Genomic DNA, 27002 nt, shown 5'->3' on the forward strand with positions numbered 1-27002 from the left:
GAGATTTACCCATGTTATTGGCAGGTATGATTCCTTTTGATCCCTAAATGGTATTCTATAAGTGTACCACGATTTGTTTACTTATTTTAATCTGTCAACGAACATTTGGGTCATTCCCAATTTGGGGCTATTATGAATAGAGCTGCTATGAACGTTCCAGTAAAAGTCTTTCCGTGGATATATGTCTTCACGTCTCTTAGGTAAACACCTAGGAGTTAAATTACTAGCTCATAGGTAGTTATATGTTTAACTTGATAAAAGGTTACCAAACTGTTTTCCAAAGTGTATTTTCTAGTTTACACTCGAATCAAAAATGCATGAAACTATTTATTGCTCCATTTCCTTGTCGACAGTTGACATCATCAGCTTTCTGGTATTTGTTTTATTTTTCTGCCATGAGTATGAAGTAGTATCTCATCATTTTAATTTGCATTTCCCTGTTGACCAATGATGGGAAGCATCTTTTCATTTGTTCCTTGGTCAAACATCTTCGTATGTGATTTGTTCATTTAAGTCTTTTGGTCTTTTTTTTGAGTCCTTTGTCTTTTTTATTACAGACTTATGAGAGTTCTTTAGATAGCCTGAATCCTTTAACAGAGTTACAAATTGTGAATATTTCCTCCCAATCTATGGCTTGCCTTTCATTTTCTTAATAGTGTCCAAAGAAAAATGAAAGTTTTAATTTTTTTTTTTTTTTTTTTTTTGCGGTACGCGGGCCTCTCACTGTTGTGGCCTCTCCCGTTGCGGAGCGCAGGATCCGGACGCACAGGCTCAGCGGCCATGGCTCACGGGCCCAGCCGCTCCGCGGCATGTGGGATCTTCCCAGACTGGGGCACGAACCCGTGTCCCCTGCATCAGTAGGCGGACTCTCAACCACTGCGCCACCAGGGAAGCCCGAAAGTTTTAAATTTTGATAAAGTCCAATTTATTAATTTTTTATTTTATGGTTTAGTGCTTTTTATATCCTAAGAAATCCTTGCCTGTCCAGCATTGGGAACACATTCTATTTTCCTCTGTTAGCTTTATGGTTTCAAGTTTTACACTGAGGTGTATGATCCATCCTGAATTGCTTCTTCAACTCCTCCACTTCATCTGGTAATAGATCTCTGCAGAGAACAGGTGCTCTGTAAACACTGCTGATTCATTTATAAATGCCCCACAGGTTAAGAGAAATGTATTTTTAAAGCCTGTTGGAGGGGCACGTGCTCAGTCTCAGGAGCATCTTGGATAGATGTTCAAGAATAAAGTCATGAATGTGACCCAAAGGAGCAAACCGGAAGCATCTGTTTAGAACTGTTATAATAATAGCCTTGCCTTATGATAAGCTTTTGACTAGGACAGGGATAATCCAAAGTTTCTATTTCTGCACAAATAACAGCTTTAAGCCAGCATCAAAAAAAAAAAAGTCGAACACTTTGCTCACACTATTTTCTTCTTCTTTGTGTATACATTAGAACAATTGCAATGTCATTAGTGTAGACTGAATTCTCTTTAATGAATTAGGCTCCATAAAAACAGTCAGTGATTCACAGCAGTTCTACTGAAAACTTACTTTAAAGTGAGTAATAAATGTTAAAAACATTACTCTCAGGGGACATATTTTCTATAACCCAAAACATTCACATTATTTTATAGGATTTAGATGACTTTTAAAAACGTTTTACTAATATTTCATCTGGAAAACACGTCAACTCAAAAAATAAAGAGAAGTATTCCTGCTATTCAGATAAAGTCTACTAGCCATGCATCTTAAAACAGAGCATTTCGAGCTATTTCCTTGAGATTTTACTAAGAAAACATAGGACTGAGAAGAGTAAAAATACTCTTTCCCATTTAATTGAGGCTTGGAGAAATTAATAAATTAACTAGGAGCACAGAGCATTTCATAAATACTAAGTAATACAGCTGATAATTCTAAAGAGCTATATTATGACAGCTGCTTCCTTAATAGTTTTGAGCCAAAAACACACTCATTGCTTAGCAAGGCTCACTTATTACTCTGCCTTAGCTTAAGTTTCCACACTACAGTTGAGGAACTGCCATAGGAAAACTCTTTACATCTAAACAAAAACCTAGGCACTCATTTGTAGCTTGCAAGTACTCTGTTTTTAATGATTACCCAGTTTCACAAGCTAACAGCTCTTAGAAATAACCAACAGTAGCTGCTTATAATTTAGGTCGAAAAGAAGAGAAAGTACCATATAAATCTGGTATTGTTTCTTTTTATTATTATTTTTAAATTTATTTATTTATTCATTTATTTAATTTTTGGCTGCACTGGGTCTTCACTGCTGCACGTGGGTTTTTCTCTAGTTGCTGAGAGCGGGGGCTACTCTTCGTTGCGGTGCGCAGGCTTCTCATTGCGGTGGCTTCTCTTTCTGTGGCTCGCGGGCTCTAGAGCGCAGGCTCAGTAGTTGTGGCGCACGGGCTTAGTTGCTCCGCGGCATGTGGGATCGTCCCCGACCAGAGCTCGAACCCGTGTCCCCTGCATTGGCAGGCAGATTCTTAACCACTGCACCACCAGGGAAGCCCCCATGGTATTGTTTCTTTTTAAAGAGAAAAGAGGGTTTTGTGTCTAGCTACTTGAATTTGGTTAAGTTGCGCATTTAAATGCCTTTTCTCATCAAGTATTTCAATTATCGCCATTTCCTTCATAGCACTCCATTATTTTTATGCCTTCCTAAATGTACAATCCTTTCTATAGCCGAAGGTCAAAAAGAATAAAAGTAGCAAAAAACTCCCAGTAAGAAATATTGTCTTAAGCCAAACATTCCATGAAGTGTTCAAGGGTTCCAATAATAGTCAAAATAAACTTTTCATTTAAAGAATGTGAGAAACTGTATCATGCAAGAAATACGCTCTAGAATGAGCTGCCCAGACACTACTTAATTAGAAAAGTTCTCTTGTACTTTACAGCATCGATACAATTCACCAATGTCAGCTGTGAAGTAAATCTTAGTTTTCCCTAAAATCCCTTCTAAATGACTCTGAAAGCACCCCATGAGTGGCTAGATTGATTTCCAGGGAGGAGGGAGTTTATAAAAACGACAGAACTCTCTGGCATGCTGGACATGAGAATACCACTGCTTGCCTAGGAGAGGTCACTTTTTCTTCACACATGTCACATCTACAGCAAATTTGTGTTCTGACTCGACTTTCTCCTTACCAGACACCCGAATGCCCCTGTGTGCATACTTTGTTTTTCCCTGTGCCGAGCCACCAAGTCCCAAAGCTTTTCTCCTACAGCTGGAGTTCCCTTCTACGGATCTGTTCATGTCACTTACTCATTCACTCCTTCATTTACTTAAAAATCTTCGAAGTGCTAGAACAACAAAAGAATATTCAAGGAAAATGACACGCAGCACCCCTCCCCCATCTCATACAGCTAAGATTAACGTGGAAGTCAAAAATGCACCCCCTCCCCGCAAAAAAAAGGGATTATACTCTCATACAACAAGCACTTTTATGCAGATACAGTTTGTATTGATGCCTAGAGTCTAGGCACCCTGCGTTTACGTAAGTTCATTCACTCAACAACAAACTGCTTTCCATTTCCATGAATAGGAGTCCAAAGTTTCTTCGGTTTGGGATTTCCAGATACAGTCAATGATAAGATTAGAATACTTCACAAGTCTGTTTACATTTCGACTTTGATGAGTCTGTGTTCTCATTTTAATGGAGAATTTTAAATGCCTTGGAAATTGAGGATAGGAAGGGAAATCGAATTATTTAACAGAAATCAGATGAGCCTTCCCCAAACGCACAGTGCCAGGAGCAGCCATTAGCATAAAGTTTCCATAGCAATGTTGTACCACAAACAGAAACACTCGGGAGAAAGGAGCAACTGAAAAAAGACAAGGTAAGGTGGCAGCAAAGCCAAGGGCACCTGTGTACACCGCCCGGTAAAACCTAGGCCAGTGGCTCACGAGCTCCTGTAATTCAGTTCAAGGCACAGACATCAATCAAACGCCTCCTTGGGTCAGAACTAGTCAGACTCATCCAGAACAGGCTGCCCCTGCCTTTGTCTGCCACCTTCAATTCTCAGGGATACAAGGCCCTGTTGCAAGCCCTCTCATTATTCCCTGAAAAGGGAAGAGACCCCTCTAAATCACAAGTGTTCCGATACTGTGTTATTCATGAGGCGAATCTTACTCAGAATCTTACAGGGAATGCTGATACACCAGACAGACAGACACAGAAATGCTCCTGATGGGGCTGAGGCCAAAACTCCATCAGCCTCCCTGGAAGCTGCCCTGGAAAGCCCTGGGGCCCAGCCCAGAGGCCCAGAAACTTCTAGAAACCACAGCTCAGAGCCCTCTGTAGAGAGAGGGATGACCTTGGATGAGCCGGCCATATACTTCCTGAGTCCCTAGAGAGAAGGCACCCTGAATATACTGTAAGACTGTCATCACTAGTGCGACGGGGGTGAGCAGTCTGCAAGTGCGCGTTTGAGAAGATGAGAATAAAGACTCAAAAGCGCTTTCATGATATAAGACATAAACACAAGAGTAAAATCAAAAAGCAGAAGAGAATGATCAAAGATGAGCAATCAATCCACGGCACTTCTGCTTTCTGAAAATTTCTCAGAAGCTACATGTCTCTGCTCTGAAAAACAAACTGAAAGACGGACAGTTTTTCTGAACTGTTTCATTTTTCAATGTTAGAAGCTCTTCTCTTAGGTTGCCATCAATATTGAGACTAAAGCCTCAAAACACAGCATCAAACATTAAATTCTATAGGTATCTCCACTTCCTTGATTCCTTCATTAATCCAACAAGAGTTCAGAACTGAGTACCTCCATCGTGCCGGCAGGTGCTGGAGACATGGCGGTGAATGGGACAAAGCGCCTAACCTCGGGAGCTTATAATCCTGGGGAAGAAACCGCTAAGCAGAATGGGGGTAGGACATAATGGGGCGTCCCCCGCGGAGGAGGTGACCAGGAGCAGTCACAGTGAAGATGAGGGATCAGAACAGGAGACCTGAGTGAAATGAGGAAGACAGAGGGAAGGGAAGCGCACATGCAAAGGCCCCAAGATGGGACTGACTCGTTGAAGCGGGGAGGATGGGGAGAGGCGGCAGCAGCAGCAATGGCAAGAAGATGACTCCTTCTGGCACCAGAAGGGGTGAGGCCAAGAGCACAGGAAATGCAGTGAGGGAACCGGGCAGAGGCCGGCCAGGTCATCCAGGGCTTTGCAGGGCAGGATCCAAATGTGGATCAAAATCTCCCCGGGGTGGGTTACGACCGAGATTATGACCCAGAGAAGTTTTGTTTTGTTTTGTTTTTTTGCGGTACGCGGGCCTCTCACTGTTGTGGCCTCTCCCATTGCGGAGCACAGGCTCCGGACACACAGGCTCAGCGGCCATGGCTCACGGGCCCAGCAGCTCCGCGGCATGCGGGATCTTCCCAGACCGGGGCACAAACCCACGTCCCCTGCATCGGCAGGCGGACTCTCAACTACTGCACCACCAGGGAAGCCCGAGAAGATTTTATATACACAAATTAAACTACAATTTGAGGAGGAACAATTTCAGGGAAAGGGCGCCCCGTCGAATATAAATGAGAAAACTCTCCATGCTGGGTTTTCACAATTACATGCTAGCTAATGAGCTTAGGTTTGATCTTCTGAGAGACGGGCCATAAGAAGTTTTCAGTAAAGGCTCTCGGGCAGTTTCCTCTTTCTTATCTGGTAAACCTCACTCCTACTGCCCTCAGTTCTTCAACTGATAGGACAGGATGGCCAATAATTATTTAGTTTTAGGCTAAGTGAGCACAAACCCTCCCTGATACCCCATCAAACAGGTGTTTACAATACAATGGAAATAATTACAGCAGTGGTACTGAGACCAACCTCAAAACACAGCCTTCAAAGTTTCGAGGGGAATGTTGCAGGGGGCAGGGAAATAAGAGTATGAGATATTTATAATGATGAGGAAAATACAAAATCATCCGAACAACCATTAATGATTCTTTCCTTCAACGGGATGGTGTGCAACTATTCCAAAGAGAAATGAGGAGCTTTAAGAACTGACGTGGAAAATTCACGGAGACACACTGCGAGGTGGGTGGGGGTGAGGAACGGCGGTAAGAGACCCCAACCTCTGTCCACAGTTATCTGCTCTTCCAGGATTTAATAACTGCTAACGTTTACTGAGGGTTTTCCACACTTTAGACATTGCACCCGTGCTTTGTGAGTAATGAATACCATCCCACTGAATTCTTACAGCAATCCTATGGTATACAGAGAGTTCTTCCCATTGAACTGATGCGTTAAGTATTTTAGTCAGACTCAAATCGCTGCTGAGGGAGGCAGGATTTGAATCCAGGAATTTCCACCCTGTAGCCCCGTCCTTAGCCTCTCCATTACTCAGCTCTCAGAGACAAGTCCTTATTCACTGAGTGTATTAAATCAATTCGCTCTTGGATTCTTTCTTTAAAATAACATTACAGGAAAAAATGTCCACTTAGTGTTCTGGGAAATAATTTTAGGGAAAATTGAATTAATGATGAAACATGCAAAGCTCGTGACATTTTGGAAAGTCGATATGACCAAATTGGCATTACTCTCAAGATCAAAATACAAGGCCACTTTACACACAAATATAATTTAAAGGCTCAGTGACCTATAACAATTCTGTCAGCCCTCACTCTATTCGTAAACTGTGAACACCACACATTTGTACATTTCCTTCTGAGTCCAGCTGTTTGCGAATGTTCAGCACAGGGAACGTCATGGTACCCAGTTTAAAACTGAACAGGTGCCCACCATTCTAAGGTGGGTTGGGAAGGTTCCAATCAGCAGACATTCTTTCAGCTGTTCCACATGCTGATAACAAAGGAAGGAGAGATATTTCAAGGTGAGACTGATGATTAGCCTAATTACTAAAGGGTCCAAAAAGCATAGGGCCTGTGCACACTCCTGAGTCCTTGCTCCATCTCTGCAGCCACCTGACCCACGGAGAAATGTCACCGTCCTCATCCCCCAACCCCAAAGCGTTCATGCAGGAGTCTCCTCTCCTCCACCATCACCTCCACCACCACCCAACAGTAATTCATAGCAGTGTTTCTTATCATCCTAGAAGACCAGAAGAGGATACACGTCTGAGACCGAGATGGCATCTCCCTGCCTCAACTCAAATCCTTATCGGCTGTGTGACCTCGGGCAAGATGCTTAACCACTCTGAGCCTTACTGTTAGTGTTAAATTGGGGTACATTAGCAGCACTTACTTGTACACCAGCTATCAGGTTTTAATGAGTTAATATAAACAGGGAATTTAAACACAACAGTATCTGGCATGTTATAAAACTTCAATAAATGTTAGGTATTATTAATAATGCTATTGTTATTACCCTAGTGCATAGCTAGGAGGCATAAACTCCCCTCCAGTGTCAGTCACCAAGTGACTCTTCTTTTGCTTCTTATTTTGCCGTTTACAATAATTGGTTACCCAAGGAGAAATTTTCCAATAATCTTTTTTCTTCCTTTCACTTATCTCTATTTCTAATTTGCCCATGCATTCCTTAGGAATTTTTAAAAATTTAGTTGTTTAAAGTAAATGTAAGTCACTAAAAATTAAAGCAAATTAATACAAAAATTCAGTTGTTTAAAGAAAAGTAAAAGGGAATTCACTAAAGTCCCCTCCCGCCCTTCTGGCTGGGTGGGGTGGCCCACCAGAAGCCTCCGCCACATCAAGTGTGTGGCTGGTGAGAACGTGGCAGGACCACCCCAGCAGGTACCATGCTGACATTCACTACAGGGCCTAGATTAATGCCTGGAGAAATCTCAGGGCATGAGCTCCTGATGAAAAAAAAAAGTTGGGGACAAACCACAGGCCAAGGTTACTGAAGATAAATAATCATCAAATTCTCAGATCACTGGTGTGTGACTTCCTCTAATAATTCTAATAGGATTTAGTCTGAAAATTAAAGTGCTTAGTTTATATCAGAGTACTGAAGCAGCGGTTCCCAAATACCCCATTATTGTGTAAAATATGTTTGTGCATTTTTCTAGCTTTCTGGCTTTCATCAAATTCTGAAAGGTCTTCACAACCTAAAGCTGCTACAAATTGTCGATGTAACAGTGATTCTCAAACTTGTGAAAGTGTGTTCAAGTTTGAGAATCACTATTAAATGATTAATAACAATCAGCCCTATCCAGCCATACAGTGAGGACCCACTGTATCCCCGGCAGTGTGCTGGATGCTACAGTTGACAAAAAACTAGAAAACGCCCTGAGCTCCCCCCCTTTAGAGTGCTTACAAATCTGAAATATTTATCACATAACAAAAAAGGGATTTTGTTCCAAATAACTTAGAATTAAAATACTGGCACAGAGACATCATAAAGGAATAAGAATTAGAACAGAGAATAAACAGAGCAGAAAAAGAATTCATTGGGGATAAACTGTAAGCCAGGACTCCTGAAACTTTTGTTTGGAAAAGCACTGTGTGCTTTTAAGTGGTTGATGAAAGAATCCTCCTAAAGCCTAGCACAGAGTATTTATACATAGTAGATGCTCAATAAATGGACTCACAGTAGATGCCAACCCTATACCATAGCAGCATTCACTACAAAGAGAGACAAGGTAGCACCAGTCTGTCTTGAGGCTCATTTTAAGGTTTTCCATAATTCTGGGCTTGCAAATGATTTGGAAATTTTTTTGGAATATTATCAAATGATAACTAGAATTTATCATTTCTATTCTGATTCTCCAGAGTGTACCTACTGTGGGGTGAATATATGTCCCATATGCCCAGGACAGACCCAGTTCACTCCTGCAGTCCCGGTCTAATTATAATTAATGCCCCTTGTTGCTTTCAAAAGTGCCCCAGTTTGAATAATAAATTATAAGATCACCCTATTCCAACCTGCTTTGGTTAAGCCTTTGGTAAGTGAGATCTCTTCAAAAGTATTTCCTGGAGCAAGGTACCTCAGATCAAAAAGTTTCTCCTTAATCTTAAAGCCGAGATGAGAAATACTCTGCCTATTTCTGCAGGAAAGGACTGCCTATTTCTGCAGGAAAGCCAGAAAGTCATAGCACATCACAGAGAACGTTGTTCGCAAAGCGAGCTATGTGGTCACAGTCCTACAGCACCGAAATCAAACGCAAACAGAAAGAGCTCAGCACCTCAGGCGAACCACGTCATTCCATTCTAAAGCATTACCATCCGATGATGGACACTTAGGTTGTTTCCATGTCCTGGCTATTGTAAATAGAGCTGCAGTGAACATCGTGGTACATGACTCTTTTTGAATTATAGTTTCCTCAGGGTATATGCCCAGTAGTGGGGTTGCTGGGTCGTATGGTAGTTCTATTTTTAGTTTTCTAAGGAACCTCCATACTGTTCTCCAGAGTGGCTGTATCAAATTACATTCCAACCAGCAGTGCAAGAGGGTTCCCTTTTCTCCACACCCTCTCCAGCATTTATTGTTTGTAGATTTTTGGATGATGGCCATTCTGACCGGTGTGAGATGATATCTCATTGTAGTTTTGATTTGCATTTCTCTAATGATTAGTGATGTTGAGCATCCTTTCATGTGTTTGTTGGCAGTCTGTATATCTTCTTTGGAGAAATGTCTGTTTAGGTCTTCTGCCCATTTTTGGATTGGGTTGTTTGTTTTTTTGATATTGAGCTGCATGAGTTGTCTGTATATTTTGGAGGTTAATCCTTTGTCAGTTGCTTCATTTGCAAATATTTTCTCCCATTCTGAGGGTTGTCTTTTGGTCTTGTTTATGGTTTCCTTTGCTGTGCAAAAGCTTTGAAGTTTCATTAGGTCCCATTTGCTTATTCTTGTTTTTATTTCCATTTCTCTAGGAGGTATATATATAACTGATTCACTTTGTTATAAAGCAGAAACTAACACACCATTGTAAAGCAATTACACTCCAATAAAGATGTAAAAATAAAAATAAAAAAATAAAGCATTACCAAATGCTTTTTCGCGGGGGGAAGGGGGGTAAATTGGATTAGTAATAATAAATATATATAATTATGTATTTAATATACACATAAGTGCCTATATCAGAGTTAGGGAAATGAGTTATCTTCAGCAAAACAATTTAACTCATTTAATAAAGAACATACACGTGCACACGCCAAATAAAACCATAAAATAGGAAGGCACTGTCATTCAAAGAAAAGGCAAATATTTTGGTGGCGACGTTACTGTTGACTCTGTGGGGCTCCCTAGCCCACATACGTCCCTGCAGGCTGGATAACGGGCCTGGCCCGATGGCCCTCTCTGTGCTCCAGGCCCATCTCGGAAATGCCTGAAGTGCATAATTGGTACTGCAACTACCACAAAAGGGGGACACGTTCAAATATGGCACTGAATGTGAAGATACTAGACAGTCTAGATTTTACGGAGGTTGTCTCCGTCTTAAACACTCTAGCCTCCAAAGCCATCTGACCCAGAGAGTACCTCACATTGTCCCAGGAAGGGCCGAGGAGCTTGGGGTAAAGAGGTAAACGCCTACCTCCGGTCCAGTGCGCAACACCAAGACCCGCTGGCCTCATACCAACAAACCAGGGTTGGTAAAGGAGGCCCGTAAAGCCAGAAAGGAAACCCAGGTTTGAGTTAACTGGTTATCTCACTGGAGTTCTGCATGTCCTGGTGTTGTAACTTCCCAAAGGGACCATATCCAATCAGCATCAATCTCCTTGTTACCTTTATTCTCCGTCTCAACTTCTAAATGTCAATTCAGTGGTTTTGAATCACTAAAGTATCTATGAAGCCCACGGCTGCGCCTTGTGGGATAAGCTTATTCAAGAACAAAAGTATTCTAGAAGGACACAGTTTTCAAACTGTATTCCTTAGCCATAGGGAATCATAGACATACGTTGGGGGCAACCAGGTAGAGACTGAGCAGGCAGGCCAGCTCTCCCCTGCATCCCCATCTGCATTCGAAGGTACACTTTCATCTGTTTTATCCACTAGGGTTCTATTTAAGGTTTGAACAGAAAAAAAAAAAAAATGGGTTCTACGTCTCTGCCCCTCAAAACAAAACAGAACACACACACAGTTTTACAACATGTTAACTAGAACCAGCGACTGAACAAACACTTTAGAGAGACACCACAAGAACTGCCAAAAAAGTCTGAAAACTTTGAGGAAAGGATCTTAGATAATCTTTCATACAATTCACTCATTAAAATTGAGGAATTCAGTGAGCCCTTGAGCATATAAGTAAAAAGCATATCCTCACAATATCATCTCCATCCCCACTTCCTGCCCACTTTTTGTCCACAACTTTCCCCAAAGTCCCCCAAACCTTACCACTGACCCGAAGTGTTCAGATCCTATTTGCACAGCTTCTAAGAGATGGTGCATCTATAGCCCACAGGCGGATGTTCCAGGAATCAAAATGCTAGAGTCTGTTTCTAAGATACGCCTACTAAGCGGGGTGGGGGGAGAAGCAGAATACAATTAAATTATCTTAACTTGGAGAAATCAATAGAAATAACACTAATATTTACTAGCTCTACTTGCGGCCACAAACTGCACGCATGCCATGTGCGCTGTTTCACCTAATGCACACAGCAACCCCGTCAGGGAGGCACCATCATCAGCACCATTTCCCAGGTGACAAAGGCGAAGCCTAGAGATGAACACCTGACTCCAGAGCTCCTGTCACACCTTCCCCACCCTGCAGCAGGCAGAGACAGAGACCTGCCCTCAGGACTCGGAAACGGCCCAAGCACATTAGCTTTTGATGCTAAATTTAAAGCGAACGAAGGTACAAATAAAAACTTCCCACGTTCCTCGGGATGCGTCACAACTCGGGCAATTCAACCGTGACTCTACAAACAGCTTAGAGAATGAAGATTCTCATTCTCCTGCCGCCAGGGGTACCTTGGAACTTAACCCAGGGCCAATCCCGGACTACACTTCATCAATCAACCTTCGTTTCTTCCTCCTTCAAAGAAGACACTAAGAAAATTTCTTCACCAGGTTTGTATGTGGCGCTCATACTGGAGCATACTAAAATTTTTTATGTCAGCAACAAGCCAACAAACAGAATTAAAGAGGTAGTGAAATTATATAAGAAATAATAATTGTGAGGGTCTGGAGTATTTGATGATGCCTCTGAGCTAGTTCCAGGTAGCTTCCAGATCTTTCTAATCCATGACAAGTAAGTAGTATACGAACTCGATGTTGTGCCTCTGAATGAAAATGAATCACAAAAGTTGGCCTGGAGATGTCTCAGTGCCACAAGGACCCACAGATTGGAAAAGTATGGATATCGAGTCTGCACCTTCACTATCTTATTTTATAAAAAATAGAGCTTCACGCCAGAAAAATTGAACTTCAGATTCTTAATGTTGTCTACATACAAAATGCCTAAAGCAAGTTAGAAAAAATGGTGGGAAAGGAAGCAGTAAGTAGGAATGACCGTTAAAATGCTGTCCTATGCGGAGGAAACCTGTAATATAAAAATGTGTGTGAATCTCATCTACACCAAATGATCCAGAGACACTTAGAAGACTGTCTGAACACGGGCCAGAGGAAAATTATAATAAAATACGGTTCCGTAAATACTATATTTAAGCTCCACTTCAAAATCATGTTTTCCCCAAGCCATCATTACCTTTGATAGATAATAAGACACCCCTACAATGCAAGTCTCCTTGAAGTCTTTTTTTAGTTCCCCATTAGGAAATAATACTTATGACAGGCAACATTAACTCTGCTCTTCTATAGCACTCACACGGTATCCTGAGTTAAATATTACCACTGCTTTCGTAGGGATCAGCCCCAGGAAGAGACTGCGGAGGCGCAGAGCGGTTACGTAATGTGCTTAAGGATTCACAGCTAGCATGAGCCCGAGCCAGCCTTCTAACTACAACAATCTACTCCAGAGACACACTGCTCTCACATCCTCTCAACCACGCATTAAGAAATATTACAAATGCCTGAAAGATAAACATGCAGCGGTAAGATCCTATAAATATTTAGACTAACTGCAACACGCCAATTGGCATTCGGTAAAAAGAGGATTAAACTGAAGTTGTAAAAAACAGCTACAGAGAAAAGACTCTGCATCAAGATGCCTTCCAGGCAAGATCACTTAGAAACCATTCCAAATGGTGGTGAGAAAACTTTACAGGTCGAAAACGTCGACAAGCTCTCATAATCGTTTCCTTTTTAAAACCACACCATCTCTCATATATTTCAGAAGCAGCTGTATGATGTGCTGCTTTTTTGAAACTAAGTGCTTCCAACAGAGTGCTAATAAGCATCTGAACTTCAGGGAGATAGCATATACTTCATACGTGGAGTTGATAAGAGGTATTTGGTTTGGCAAATGGCAAGAGATTATTTAGCAAACTCAAACATTATTTTCTTCCTATGGGCCATTAAAAAAAAAAAAAAGAGCCTCTGTCATTTCCCACAAAACACCAGAATAGATTAATAACCAGTCAGCTGAACTAACAAAATACACACAAAATATTCTGCTTGTATGAGCTTTTGTTCTCCCTACCTGGGGAAAAGTAAACATTTCCTGCCTTTACTATTATGTGGCTTCATCTCCCGGCCTTTAATGAGAGAGATTCATCTAGACATGGCTAAATAATGCCATTAGCATAATAAGCTTTAGTCTTTCCTGAAGGGCAGCAGGCTGATGTGATTTCTGGCAATGGAGAGGTACTTCTGGACCACACGGTTTGTCTACATTAGGAAAAAAGAGCAGAACCCTAACAACTTCTCGAGTTGGCTACAGTGAAGAAAGAGGACGCATGCTCCTCCATCCACACTCCCTGTGGAGACGGAGTGGAAGGAAAGGGGATGGCTACCCGGCTTCCTCACCAAGGGGTCCAGGGAAGTGAAAGCACTGAAATACTCCATCAGATGCACCATCTTCAAAGGTTCCCAGGCTACCGCATACTGCTCATTTCCTCTTGAAATTATGTTTACAGTTTGGAAAGACTTCTCCCAGCGTTAAGGATGGCTAAGTTATAAAAGAGCTTTCCCATAACCATGGTTACTGAGCCAAAGACCTGCTCCAATTTGGATCCTTCCATAAAAGTCAACATTTATTAAAACTGCAAAGCATAGCACTCTCTATCTTCCGTATAGTCAATAATAACACAACTTCAAGAAAATTATGAAGCAACGATTAGCCGATAATCATATTAATAAGAGCCCCTCCCATTCACTGACCACCTACTTTGGCTGCGCATGGCAGTAAGAAAATATACATTACTTCATTTAAACTTTCCAACAACGTTAATGAGGTAGGTGATACTAGACCCTTTTTACAGATGGGGAAACAAAGCGATGTAGAGAGATTACATAACTAGCCTACAATCCCCAGGCTGATAAGAGGCAGAGCTTGCTTTTGTACCCAAAGTTAACTCTGACTATGGTATGTGGGATTAACTCTCAAGAAACACAGATTAATCTAATCCTGACTGTCTCCACGCTACAGCAAACAAGCTTGCCGGGGTTTTTTGTTTGTTTTTTGTTTTTCTCCCCCTTCATTCTGTCCTGGATGAAACTCTAGCCAAAGATGACCAAAGCCTTCATCTCAGGGGCAGGCTCTGACAGATTGCTCGAGATCCCCTAGAGAAGGACTGAAAGGCTACAGGAAGATGGGCTGTGATTAGTCACATCACAGATGTCTGCAAAAGGCACATGGCAGCACAGATGCGCAGCCACTGCTTACACCCCACATCCTTGAGCTCAGCAATACTTAACTGCCATGGACTTTCTCTCTCCTGGAGGCTCATTATCTAGAGACCCTCCCCTTTTGAACTGTGACGAAAGTGTAGGCAGATAATTTAAGTCACACTCTCACACTCTGAGGGTTACCAATTAGCAGGAATCCTCAATGTAGGATTTTTACAAGCTAGTGGACGTCATTGAGCTCCTCCCACATCTGCCGTTATTTAGCGGGTAGCTCTCTTCTCAGATTGCTTACTCTTACGTGAAACTGGTCTCCCAACAGCCTCATCAACTCCAGAAATCAATCCCCAGCCTGCCTATTTAGGACTCAGGAGCTTTTATCTTGTGACTGTCTGTATTTTTAAATGAATAAAATCAAGGGCCTTGCTTATCAGGTATAATATAATATAAGGCATCTGGGAAAACTACAAAAGAGAGCAGCAAAGCAAAGTTTCAGGATTTGATTTAGGCTTTTGGTAGCAGGTAAGTTTCAACTAGGAAGAATCGAAAACACAGTCCTGGAAGTGTGTATGCATCGCGGATAGGACTTTTCCAAGACAGCAATAACTGCAAGCTGCCCAAAGCAAGATGCCTGGAGCGGATTCAGCTGGAAGGCCTCTTCAGTGAGATATAACAGAAAACTATTAATAACAAGGATTCGTCAACACATTTCCTCTGCCTGTTGAGGTACAATGCCAGGAAGTATCTATCCAGCAAAAGTTGTATTACGTAAAAATATGCCTGGACTTTACGTATTTTCTCTAAATGCAGCTGCTGGCAAAAGTACTTTTAAGCTTATTCATACACATATATAGTTAAGAACTGGACTAAATGAGGTTTGGCTCAAATTAGAATACTGACGTGATAACAAGAGCTAACATTTATATAGCTTGTTTACATATCTTAACTAACTGTAAGTGGGAAAATGGGCAGCCTGGACTCAGGGGGAAGCCTGCCGTCATTAGACCCAAAGGGCACAGTTTCTCCTGGTCACTAGAGGCAGCTGGGGAATTGCGATCCCTTTCAGTGCAAGTGAAGAGCCTCGGTTACAAATAATATTGACATGGTTCTAACTATTTGAATAGAGGATACTGAGTTAGCAAAAAATTATAGACATAATTACCTAGGTGAAGAGAAGTATGGAGAATAAGCAAACTAAATCTTCATCTTCCACACAAAGTCGTCAACAGACACTAGTGAAAGACGAGAACTGTCAGTTACGTTAGAAATACAGGGATTGACACTCCAAAAGTGAACAAGGTCCCCACTGGGGCAAAAGAAAAGGGCAGGACTTTTTTCATTATAAGTTTTATAAAATTATTTGATTTTTTTAAAGTACATAAATGCATGACTTTGGTAAAAAAAATTTAAATTAGTTTAATTTGAATTACCAACAAAAAGAAATCAAAATTAAAAGGATGTTTAGATTTCTCGGACTAGGAAAAGAAAGAAGGGAACATAGTGGAGTTCCTCATTCGTTAAATACAACCACATGCTTGTCTCTGTAAGATCTTCCTTTCTCACTGAGCTGGAGTCTTAGGAGAGAGGGTGCCCATGGATGTCAAACGGGTAACATGCTAAGCCCAGGAAGCAAACCTGGCAATATGGGGTGACAGAGGCTACAGAAAAACCACCTGCCCTCCAGCCCAGCAGGCCAGATGACTGCATGAATAACAGATGGAGGGAGTATCAGCAAAAGACCCACCTTTCCCCAAAACCAGGAGAGACGGCCATTACCATCAGCGATACAGTACAAGGTCTGAGGAGTGATTATTCCTAATCAGAGCTCAAATTAAGCATCACAGGAGTTTAGAGAGGGGCTAACCATTCATTCATTCTTAGTGGGAAGATAAGGAAAAGCTCCTTATCTGGCCTGGGTTTTAAGGAATGCACAAGAGATCAACAGGTAGAGATGGAAGAAAGGGGCCATTCCAGCAAGCAACCTGAACAAGGCCAGCGGTGAGAGAAGAGATGGTGTGTTTGGAAAAGGGACACGGTCAAAGCCACATCCAAATGCACATCTCCTGCTGCTGTTGCCCCACTTCAACTCAGGAGAGTGTGGGGAGGGGTGAGCATCTCCTGGGACAGACAGACAGTTCAGTGGTTAATGGGTCAGTGCAAAACTACAGACATGATCAACTAAAATACACTAAGAGGGAGTGTACCTCTTAAACTACCTAGTTTATAGAAATACATCTTCCTTGGTTAAACTGGCCTGTTTCGTGTTGGACACTCATAAATCCCAGACACTGACATTTATCTCATTATTCAGCGATCCTGTCATACCCCCAGGTTTCCCCGAGTCCTTGGCTTTGTGCTAGTGGATTCTGTCAATAATTTTTCCTTATAATTCCCCAGGAGTACAGAGCTCATAAGACTTAGAGATTTGAGTTTCAGGTACCTTCAGTTCGCCCTTCAGCTTACAAAATAGAATACCATTATAAAGGTACAAGTTCCTTTAAAAAAGAAAATTTCCCCCCTTTGGCATTCTCATGTAGCACTTGTTACTTTCAACATTGCAATCATTATTTAATCCCATAAAATGGAACCACGTTTGATCCGTACAGCCCCAATTACCAGTTTTAGTATTAAAAATATACGCATCTGACTCAAGGTTTCTTTGAGCCAATTAGAGCAGTTACTGGATTACAGACAAACAAACCCACTCCTGCAGGTCAAACTGAATATTTATAAAAGGCAGTTTATTTTTATGTCATGGATCACAAGCCTTCAAAAGTAAAAGTGAGCCCATTAATGTTTACTCTGGCCTTTATCGTTGTTTAAAAGTCTCCTTTATGAAAACATACCAAGCACTGTAAGTAAAACTTGGAAGAAAGGACAGCTTCCCAGGGGAAGGGTATGCTGAACAGTGTCTGAAAGCAGAGTTCCCACAGGTTTGAGAAATCCTCAAGAGAATCGAACTCAGACAAGTTTATTCCACAGTTACTTAGTTATTTTGATTAAAAGACTAAATACATAAAATCTATCATTTCAAAGTCTTTTTTACTTAGAATAAAGCTAAACACCTAATTTTTAAGGCAACTCCATGTAAACAAAAATCAGATATAATAAACAGAGCAGATGGTATATGGATATAATAAAAATTAAGACACAAGTATCACCCCTGCTTTTCAAGTTCGCTTTACACCACTTCGCTTTTATGAAAGATCGACTTAGTACCTGTTTTCAATAACCGAAAGAAATCCAGAGGCTTTTTGCTTTTATGAAAAAAGGCGAAAAGCGTTCAGCGTTTGTTTTGCAGGCAGTCATTATAAAGGCAGCATGCAGCCCCACGTAGTGAGAGCCGAACCCCCAGCTCCTCCTCCAGAACTATTCTCAGCTGCTCAGCATCAAGCCACAACAGCTTTGAACTGTGTCTGTGAGCATCTGTGCTTTACTTCAACTTATGTGCATCCATTAGCAAGATAGGCCCTAAGGTAATGGCTTCTTCACTTTATGACATTCCGGCTTACGAAAGACTCCCCAGGAATGCTCTGCCTTCGGGTAGCGGGGAAAACTGTACAAGAATGGCTGAAACTTTAGAAACACAATTCAAATTCAGGATGAAACAGGTGAAAGGAGAAGAGAATTATTCCAGAAAGTTATTCCAGGCAGAAGGAAAGGCCCAAGGACCATCATTAGTTGCAGGAAGTTCAAAGAGGTCAGGGCTGCTATGACATAAAGTTCAAGGCAAGCAGTGGCAGCGGAGGAGGGGTGTCAAGCCTGACTTGATTAAATAGCATAAACTTGTAAGTGATAAGGACCCACGAAAAGGTCACGGACAGGCTTAGATTTTAGAGGGACTCCACTCATGGGTGACCGGAGGGCAGACACTGTGGGTGGGGAATAGACTGGAGGAAGTGAATACAGACAACACATGACCTTGAGTTTGGTGGGAATCATAGACAAGAGATATTTAGGTGTTTAAAAAGAACCATCAGGTTTTCGTGATTGGATAGGTATGAGACAGTAAAGCAGAATTTAATGGTTTATAGCTTGGGTGACCCCTGGAGGTAGCACCAAATAAAAGGGACTTAAGGTCAATCGGAGTTTTGAGGGGTTTCGTTTCATTTTGATACTGATAAGAAGCATGACTGATAATAAGCATGCTATCTTAGGACAAAGGGAAAGAAACTGGTAAAAGGAGTAAAGTTGATCACATCAGTCCACAACTGGATGAGTCTAAACTAGACAGAGTTAGGAGCTTCAAGATGGCACAAGAGTAAAACGTGGAGATCACCTTCCTCCCCAGAAATACATAAGAAATATATCTACACGTGGAACAACTCCTACAGAACACCTACTGAACGCTGGCAGAAGGCCTCAGACTTCCCAAAAGGCAAGAAACTCCCCACGTTCCTGAGTAGGGCAAAAGAAAAAAGAATAAACAGAGACAAAAGAATAGGGACGGGACCTGCACCAGTGGGAGGGAGCTGTGAAGGAGGAAAGGTTCCCACACACTAGGAAGCCCCTTCGCGGGCGGACACTGCGGGTGGCGGAGGGGGGAAGCTTCGGAGCCGCGGAGGAGAGCACAGCAACAGGGGTGCGGAGGGCAAAGCAGAGAGATTCCCGCACAGAGGATTGGTGCCGACCGGCACTCACCAGCCCGAGAGGCTTGTCTGCTCACCCTCCGGGGCGGGCGGGGCTGGGAGCTGAGGCTTGGGCTTCTGAGGTCGGATCCCAGGGAGAGGACTGTGATTGGCTGCGTGAACACAGCCTGCAGGGGGCTAGTGCGCCACAGCTAGCCGGGAGGGAGTCCGGGGAAAAAGTCTGGAGCTGCCGAAGAGACAAGAGACTTTTTCTTGCCTCTTTGTTTCCTGGTGCGCCAGGAGAGGGGATTAAGAGCGCTGCTTAAAGGAGCTCCAGAGACGGGCGCGAACCGCTGCTAAAAGCACGGACCCCAGAGACGGGCATGAGACGCTAAGGCTGCTGCTGCCGCCACCAAGAAGCCTGTGTGCGAGCACAGGTCACTATCCACACCCCCCTTCCGGGGAGCCTGTGCAGCCTGCCACTGCCAGGGTCCCGGGATCCAGGAACAACTTCCCCGGGAGAACGCACGGCGCGCCTCAGGCTGCTGCAACGTCACGCCGGCCTCTGCCGCCGCAGGCCCGCCCCGCACTCCTTGCCCCGCCCTCCCCCCAAGCCTGAGCGAGCCAGAGCCCCCGAATCAGCTGCTCCTTTAACCCCGACCTGTCTGAGTGAAGAACAGACGCCCTCAGGAGACCTACACGCAGAGGCGGGGCCAAATCCAAAGCTGAGCCCCGTGAGCTGTGAGAACAAAGAAGAGAAAAGGGAAATCTCTCCCAGCAGCCTCAGGAGCAGCGGATTAAATCTCCACAATCAACTTGATGTACCCTGCATCTGTGGAATACATGAATAGGCAATGAATCATCCCAAATTGAGGAGGTGGACTTTGGGAGCAACTATATATATATGTTTTCCCTTTTTCTGAGTGTGTATGTCTGTGCTTCTCTGAGCGATTCGGTCTGTATAGCTTTGCTTTTACCATTTGTCCTAGGGTTCTGTCTGTCCGTTTTTGTTTTGTTTTGTTTTGTTCTTTTTAAGTATAGTTTTTAGTGCTTGTTATCATTGGTGGATTTGGTTTTGGTTTGGTTGCTCTCTTCTTTCTTTATTTATTTTTTTAAATTACTTAAAAAAATTTTTTAATACTTATTTCTTCTTTTAATAACTTTATTTTAGTTTATTTTATCTTCTTCCTTCCTTCCTTCCTACTTCTATTAATTCTTTCTCTCTACTTTTTCTCCCTTTTATTCTGAGCCATGTGGATGACAGGCTCTTGGTGCTCCAGCCAGGTGTCAGGGCTGTGCCACTCAGGTGGGAGATCCAAGTTCAGGACACTGGTCCACAAGAGACCTCCCACCTCTACATAATATCAAACAGCGAAAATCTCCCAGAGATCTCCATCTCAACACCAGCACCCAGCTCCACTCAACGACCAGCAAGCTACAGTGCTGGACACCTTATGCCAAAAAACTAGCAAGACAAGAACACAACCCCACCCATTAGCACAGAGGCTGCCTAAAATCATAATAAGGCCACAGACACCCCAAAACACACAAACAGACGTGGACCTGCCCACCAGAAAGACAAAATCCAGCCTCATCCACCAGAACACAGGCACTAGTCCCCTCCACCAGGAAGCCTACACAACCCACTGAACCACCCTTAGACACTGGGGACAGACACCAAAAACAACGGGCACTACGAACCTGCAGCCTGTGGAAAGGGGACCCCAAATACAGTAAGTTAAGCAAAATGAGAAGACAGAGAAAGACACAGCAGATGAAGGAGCAAGATAAAAACCCACCAGACCTAACGAATGAAGAGGAAATAGGCAGTCTACTGGAAAAAGAATTCAGAATAATGAGAGTAAAGATGATCCAAAATCTTGAAAACAGAATGGAGAAAATACAAAAAATGTTTAACAAGGACCTAGAAGAACTAAAGACCAAACAGTGATGAATAACACAATAAATGAAATTAAAAATTCTCCAGAAGGGATCAATAGCAGAATAACTGAGGCAGAAGAATGGATAAGTGACCTGGAAGATAAGATAGTGGAAATAACTACTGCAGAGCAGAATAAAGAAAAAAGAATAAAAGAATTGAGGACAGTCTCAGAGACCTCTGGGACAACATTAACTCACCAACATTTGAATTATAGGGGTCCCAGAAGAAGAAGAGAAAAAGAAAGGGACTGAGAAAATATCTGAAGAGATTATAGTTGAAAATTTCCCTAACATGGGAAAGGAAACAGTTAATCAAGTCGAAGAAGCACAGAGAGTCCCATACAGGATAAATCCAAGGAGAAACAAGCCAAGACACATATTAATCAAACTATCAAAAATTAAATACAAAAAAAAAAAATATTAAAAGCAGCAAGGGAAAAACAACAAATAACACACAAGGGAATCCCTATAAGGTTAACAGGTGATTTTTCAGCAGAAACTCTGCAAGCCAGAAGGGCAGGACATATTTAAAGTGATGAAGGGGAAAAACCTAAAACCAAGATTACTCTACCCAGCAAGGATCTCATTCAGATTTGATGGAGAAATTAAAACCTTTACAGACAAGCAGAAGCTAAGAGAATTCAGCACCACCAAACCAGCTTTACAACAAATGCTAAAGGAACTTCTCTAGGCAGGAAACACAAGAGAAGGAAAAGACCTACAAATAACAAACAATTAAGAAAATGGTAACAGGAACATACATATCGATAAATACCTTAAATGTAAATGGATGAAATGCTCCAACCAAAAGACAAAGACTGGCTGAATGGATACAAAAACAACACCCGTATATATGCTGTCTACAAGAGACTCACTTCAGACATAGGGACACATACAAACTAAAGGTGAGGGGATGGAAAAAGATACTCCATGCTAATGGAAAGCAAAAGAAAGCTGGAGTAGCAATTCACGTATCAGAAAAAACGGACTTTAAAACAAAGACTATTACAAGACACAAAGAAGGACACTACATAATGATCAAGGGATCGATCCAAGAAGAAGATATAACAATTGTAAATATTTATGCACCCAACATAGGAACACCTCAATACATAAGGCAAATACCAACAGCCATAAAAGGGGAAATCGACAGTAACACAGTCATACTAGGGGACTTTAACACCCCACTTTCACCAATGGACAGATCATCCAAAATGAAAATAAATAAGGAAACACAAGCTTTAAATGATACATTAAACAAGATGGACTTAATTGATATTTACAGGACATTCCATCCAAAAACAACAGAATACACTTTCTTCTCAAGTGCTCATGGAACATTCTCCAGGATAGATCATATCTTGGGTCACAAATCAAGCCTTGGTAAATTTAAGAAAATTGAAATTGTATCAAGTATCTTTTCCGACCACAATGCTATGAGACTAGATATCAATTACAGGAAAAGATCTGTAAAAAATACAAACACATGGAGGCTAAACAATACACTACTTAATAACGAAGTGATCACTGAAGAAATCAAAGAGGAAATTAAAAAATACCTAGAAACAAATGACAAGGGAGACACGATGACCCAAAACCTATGGGATGCAGCAAAAGCAGTTCCAAGAGGGAAGTTTATAGCAATACAAGCCCACCTTAAGAAACAGGAAGCATCTCGAATAAACAACCTAACCTTGCACCTAAAGCAATTAGAGAAAGAAGAACAAAAAAACCCCAAAGTTAGCAGAAGGAAAGAAATCATAAAAATCAGATCAGAAATAAATGAAAAAGAAACGAAGGAAACGATAGCAAAAATCAATAAAACTAAAAGCTGGTTCTTTGAGAAGATAAACAAAATTGATAAACCATTAGCCAGACTTATCAAGAATAAAAGGGAGAAGACTCAAATCAATAGAATTAGAAATGAAAAAGAAGTAACAACTGACACTGCAGAAATACAAAAGATCATGAGAGATTACTACAAGTAACTCTATGCCAATAAAATGGACAACCTGGAAGAAATGGACAAATTCTTAGAAAGGCACAACCTGCCAAGACTGAATCAGGAAGAAATAGAAAATATGAACAGACCAAACACAAGCACTGAAATTGAAAGTGTGATTAAAAATCTTCCAACAAACAAAAGCCCAGGACCAGATGGCTTCACAGGCGAATTCTATCAAACAATTAGAGAAGAGCTAACACCTATCCTTCTCAAACTCTTCCAAAATATAGGAGAGAGAGGAACACTCCCAAATTCATTCTACAAGGCCACCATCACCTTGACACCAAAACGAGACAAGGATGTCACAAAGAAAGAAAACTACAGGCCAATATCAGTGATGAACATAGATGCAAAAATCCTCAACAAAATACTAGCAAACAGAATCCAACAGCACATTAAAAGGATCATACAATATCATCAAGTGGGGTTTATTCCAGGAATGCAAGGATTCTTCAATATACGCAAATCAATCAATGTGATACACCGTATTAACAAATTTAAGGAGAAAAACCATATGGTCATCTCAAAAGATGCAGAGAAAGCTTTCAACAAAATTCAACACCCATTTTTGATAAAAACCCTCCAGAAAGTAGGCATACAGGGAATTTACCTCCACATAATAAAGGCCATATATGACAAACCCACAGCCAACATTGTTCTCAAAGGTGAGAAATTGAAACCATTTCCACTAAGATAAGGAACAAGACAAGGTTGCCCACTCTCACCACTATTATTCAACATAGTTTTGGAAGTTTTAGCCACAGCAATCAGAGAAGAAAAAGAAATAAAAGGAATCCAAATCGGAAAAGAAGAAGTAAAGCTGTCACTCTTTGCAGACGACATGATACTATACATAGAGAATCCTAAAGATGCTACCAGAAAACTACTAGAGCTAATCAATGAATTTGGTAAAGTAGCAGGATACAAAATTAATGCACAGAAATCTCCTGCATTCCTATACACTAATGATGAAAAATCTGAAAGAGAAATTAAGGAAACACTCCCATTTACCACTGCAAGAAAAAGAATAAAATACTTAGGAATAAACCTACCTAAGGAGACAAAAAGACCTCTATGCAGAAAATTATAAGACACTGATGAAAGAAATTAGAGATGATACAAACAGATGGAGAGATATACCATGTGTTGGATTGGAAGAATCAACATTGTGAAAATGACTCTACTACCCAAAGCAATCTACAGATTCAATGCAATCAAACTACCACTGGCATTTTTCACAGAACTAGAACAAAAAATTTCACAATTTGTATGGAAACACAAAAGACCCCGAATAGCCAAAGCAATCTTGAGAACAAAAAACGGAGCTGGAGGAATCAGGCTCCCTGACTTCAGACTACACTACAAATCTACAGTAATCAAGACAGTATGGTACTGGCACAAAAACAGAAATATAGATCAGTGGAACAGGATAGAAAGCCCAGAGATAAACCCATGCACATATGGTCACCTTATCTTTGATAAAGGAGGCAAGAATATACAGTGGAGAAAAGACAAGCCTCTTCAATAAGTGGTGCTGGGAAAACTGTATAGCTGCATGTAAAAGAATGAAATTAGAACACTCCCTAACACCATACACAAAAACAAACTCAAAATGGATTAAAGACCTAAATGTAAGGCCAGACACTATCAAACTGTTAGAGGAAAACGTAGGCAGAACACTCTATGACATAAATCACAGCAAGATCCTTTTTGACCCACCTCCTACAGAAATGGAAATAAAAACAAAAATAAACAAATGGGACCTAATGAAACTTCGAAGCTTTTGCACAGCAAAGGAAGCCATAAACAATACGAAAAGACAACCCTCAGAATGGGAGAAAATATTTGCAAACGAAGCAACTGACAAAGGATTAATCTCCAAAGTTTACAAGCAGCTCATGCAGTTCAATATCAAAAAAACAAACAACCCAATCCAAAAATGGGCAGAAGACCTCAATAGACATTTCTCCAAAGAAGATATACAGATTGCCAACAAACACATGAAAGAATGCTCAACATCACTAATCATTAGAGAAATGCAAATCAAAACTACAATGAGATATTATCTCACACTGGTCAGAATGGCCATCATCAAAAATCTACAAACAATAAATTCTGGAGAGGGTGTGGAGAAAAGGGAACCCTCTTGAACTGATGGTGGGAATGTAAGTTGATACAGCCACTCTGGAGAACAGTATGGAGGTTCCTTAAAAAACTAAAAATAGAACTACCATACGACCCAGCAACCCCACTACTGGGCGTATACCCTGAGGAAACTATAATTCAAAAAGAGTCATGTACCACGATGTTCACTGCAGCTCTATTTACAATAGCCAGGACATGGAAGCAACCTAAGTGTCCATTACAGATGAATGGCTAAAGCAGATGTGGCACACATATACAATGGAATATTACTCAGCCATAAAAGGAAACGAAATTGAGTCATTTGTAGTGAGGTGGCTGGACCTAGAATCTGTCATACTGAGTGAAGTTGGAAAGAGAAAAACAAATACCTTATGCTAACTCATATATATGGAATCTAAAAATAGAAAAACAAAATTGTCAGAAGAACCTAAGGGCAAGATGGGAATAAAGACGCAGACCTACTAGAGAATGGACTTGAGGATACGGGGAAGGGGAAGGGTAAGCTGGGACAAAGTGAGAGAGTGGCATGGACATATATACACTACCAAACGTAAAATGGATCGCTAGTGGGAAGCAGCCGCATAGCACAGGGAGATCAGCTCGGTGCTTTGTGACCGCCTGGAAGGGTGGGATAGGGAGGGTGGGAGGGAGGGATACGCAAGAGGGAAGAGATATGGGAACATATGTATACGTATAACTGATTCACTTTGTTATAAAGCAGAAACTAACACACCATTGTAAAGCAATTATACTCCAATGAAAAAAAATTATCCAAACATGCCCCCCAAAATAAATAAATAAATAAAGCAGACAGAGTATGGGAGACTTGGGCTCTTCCTCCAAGAGATGCATTGTGACTGCATTAATCCAGAGAACTATGTAAGAAAAGTAAAGGATCCCAGCAACAATTTGTTAAATAAGCAAACAATCCAGAAATTAGGGTCAAACAGGGCGCTCCAAAACCAAATTTAAGAGGAGAGGGAAACCTGAAGAAAGATTAGGAGACCCAACAGCACGAAATCCAGGTTGGGAATATGTGAGGAGAACACCTGGAGTAGGCCGGGCACCAGCAGGCATCACGTGTCTGTCCTCCCCCCACACCCAGAACAGGGTGAGGCTAGAGAGGAAAATCACCCAAGTCCAAATGAGAGAGCTTTGGGGTCCTTTCAGTCTCTCATCTCATTTGATAATGATCTTGCCCTCTGCTGGTCAAGACACTCCGGTGAACATGTTACTTACACAGCCTCCCCACTCCTTCCCCTGAAAGTGAGAAATGTTCTGGTCTGGTTGACTCTCAACTATTTTTTCTGGTTTTCCAACGGTTTTCAAGGAGTTGGTGAAGCCGTGTGAATTACAACTTGAAAATACTTCCCAATAAATACAGAAGCTATTCTTACAACAGTGTCACAGGCAGAGGTCATGGCCAGGCATGGGAAAGATCCAGCCTCCTGCTGGCTGGAGCTCTCGCTTACCGGGTCGCTCTCTCCTCTCTCTTGGTACCCAGTTTCATACCAGCTACTATTTGGTCAAGGCTGGATCATTTGTCACCCTAAGCACAAATCAGATTCAATTCACAGAAGCACAGAGTACAGCTGGGCTCCAAAGAGGACTGGACATCTGTGGTACTTGACATTCAAGCCTTTGGCGAGATGTCAACATTTCATAGAGCACTTTAAATGTTTTGGTTTGAGAGCTAATGCAGCATTTCCCACTGGT

At 41.7% G+C, this 27002-nt stretch overlaps 1 protein-coding gene across 2 annotated transcripts in view; it reads right to left on the bottom strand.

Moving 5' to 3' along the window:
- The window catches only part of MED12L (mediator complex subunit 12L), a gene marked incomplete at its 5' end in the record, with an annotated part of 324843 nt that overhangs the window by 155896 nt on the left and 141945 nt on the right, over positions 1 to 27002 (bottom strand). The window lies entirely within an intron of this gene.

This window comes from Grampus griseus, assembly GCF_964374135.1.
Source record: "Grampus griseus genome assembly, chromosome: 5".
NCBI classification, from domain to species: domain Eukaryota; kingdom Metazoa; phylum Chordata; class Mammalia; order Artiodactyla; family Delphinidae; genus Grampus; species Grampus griseus.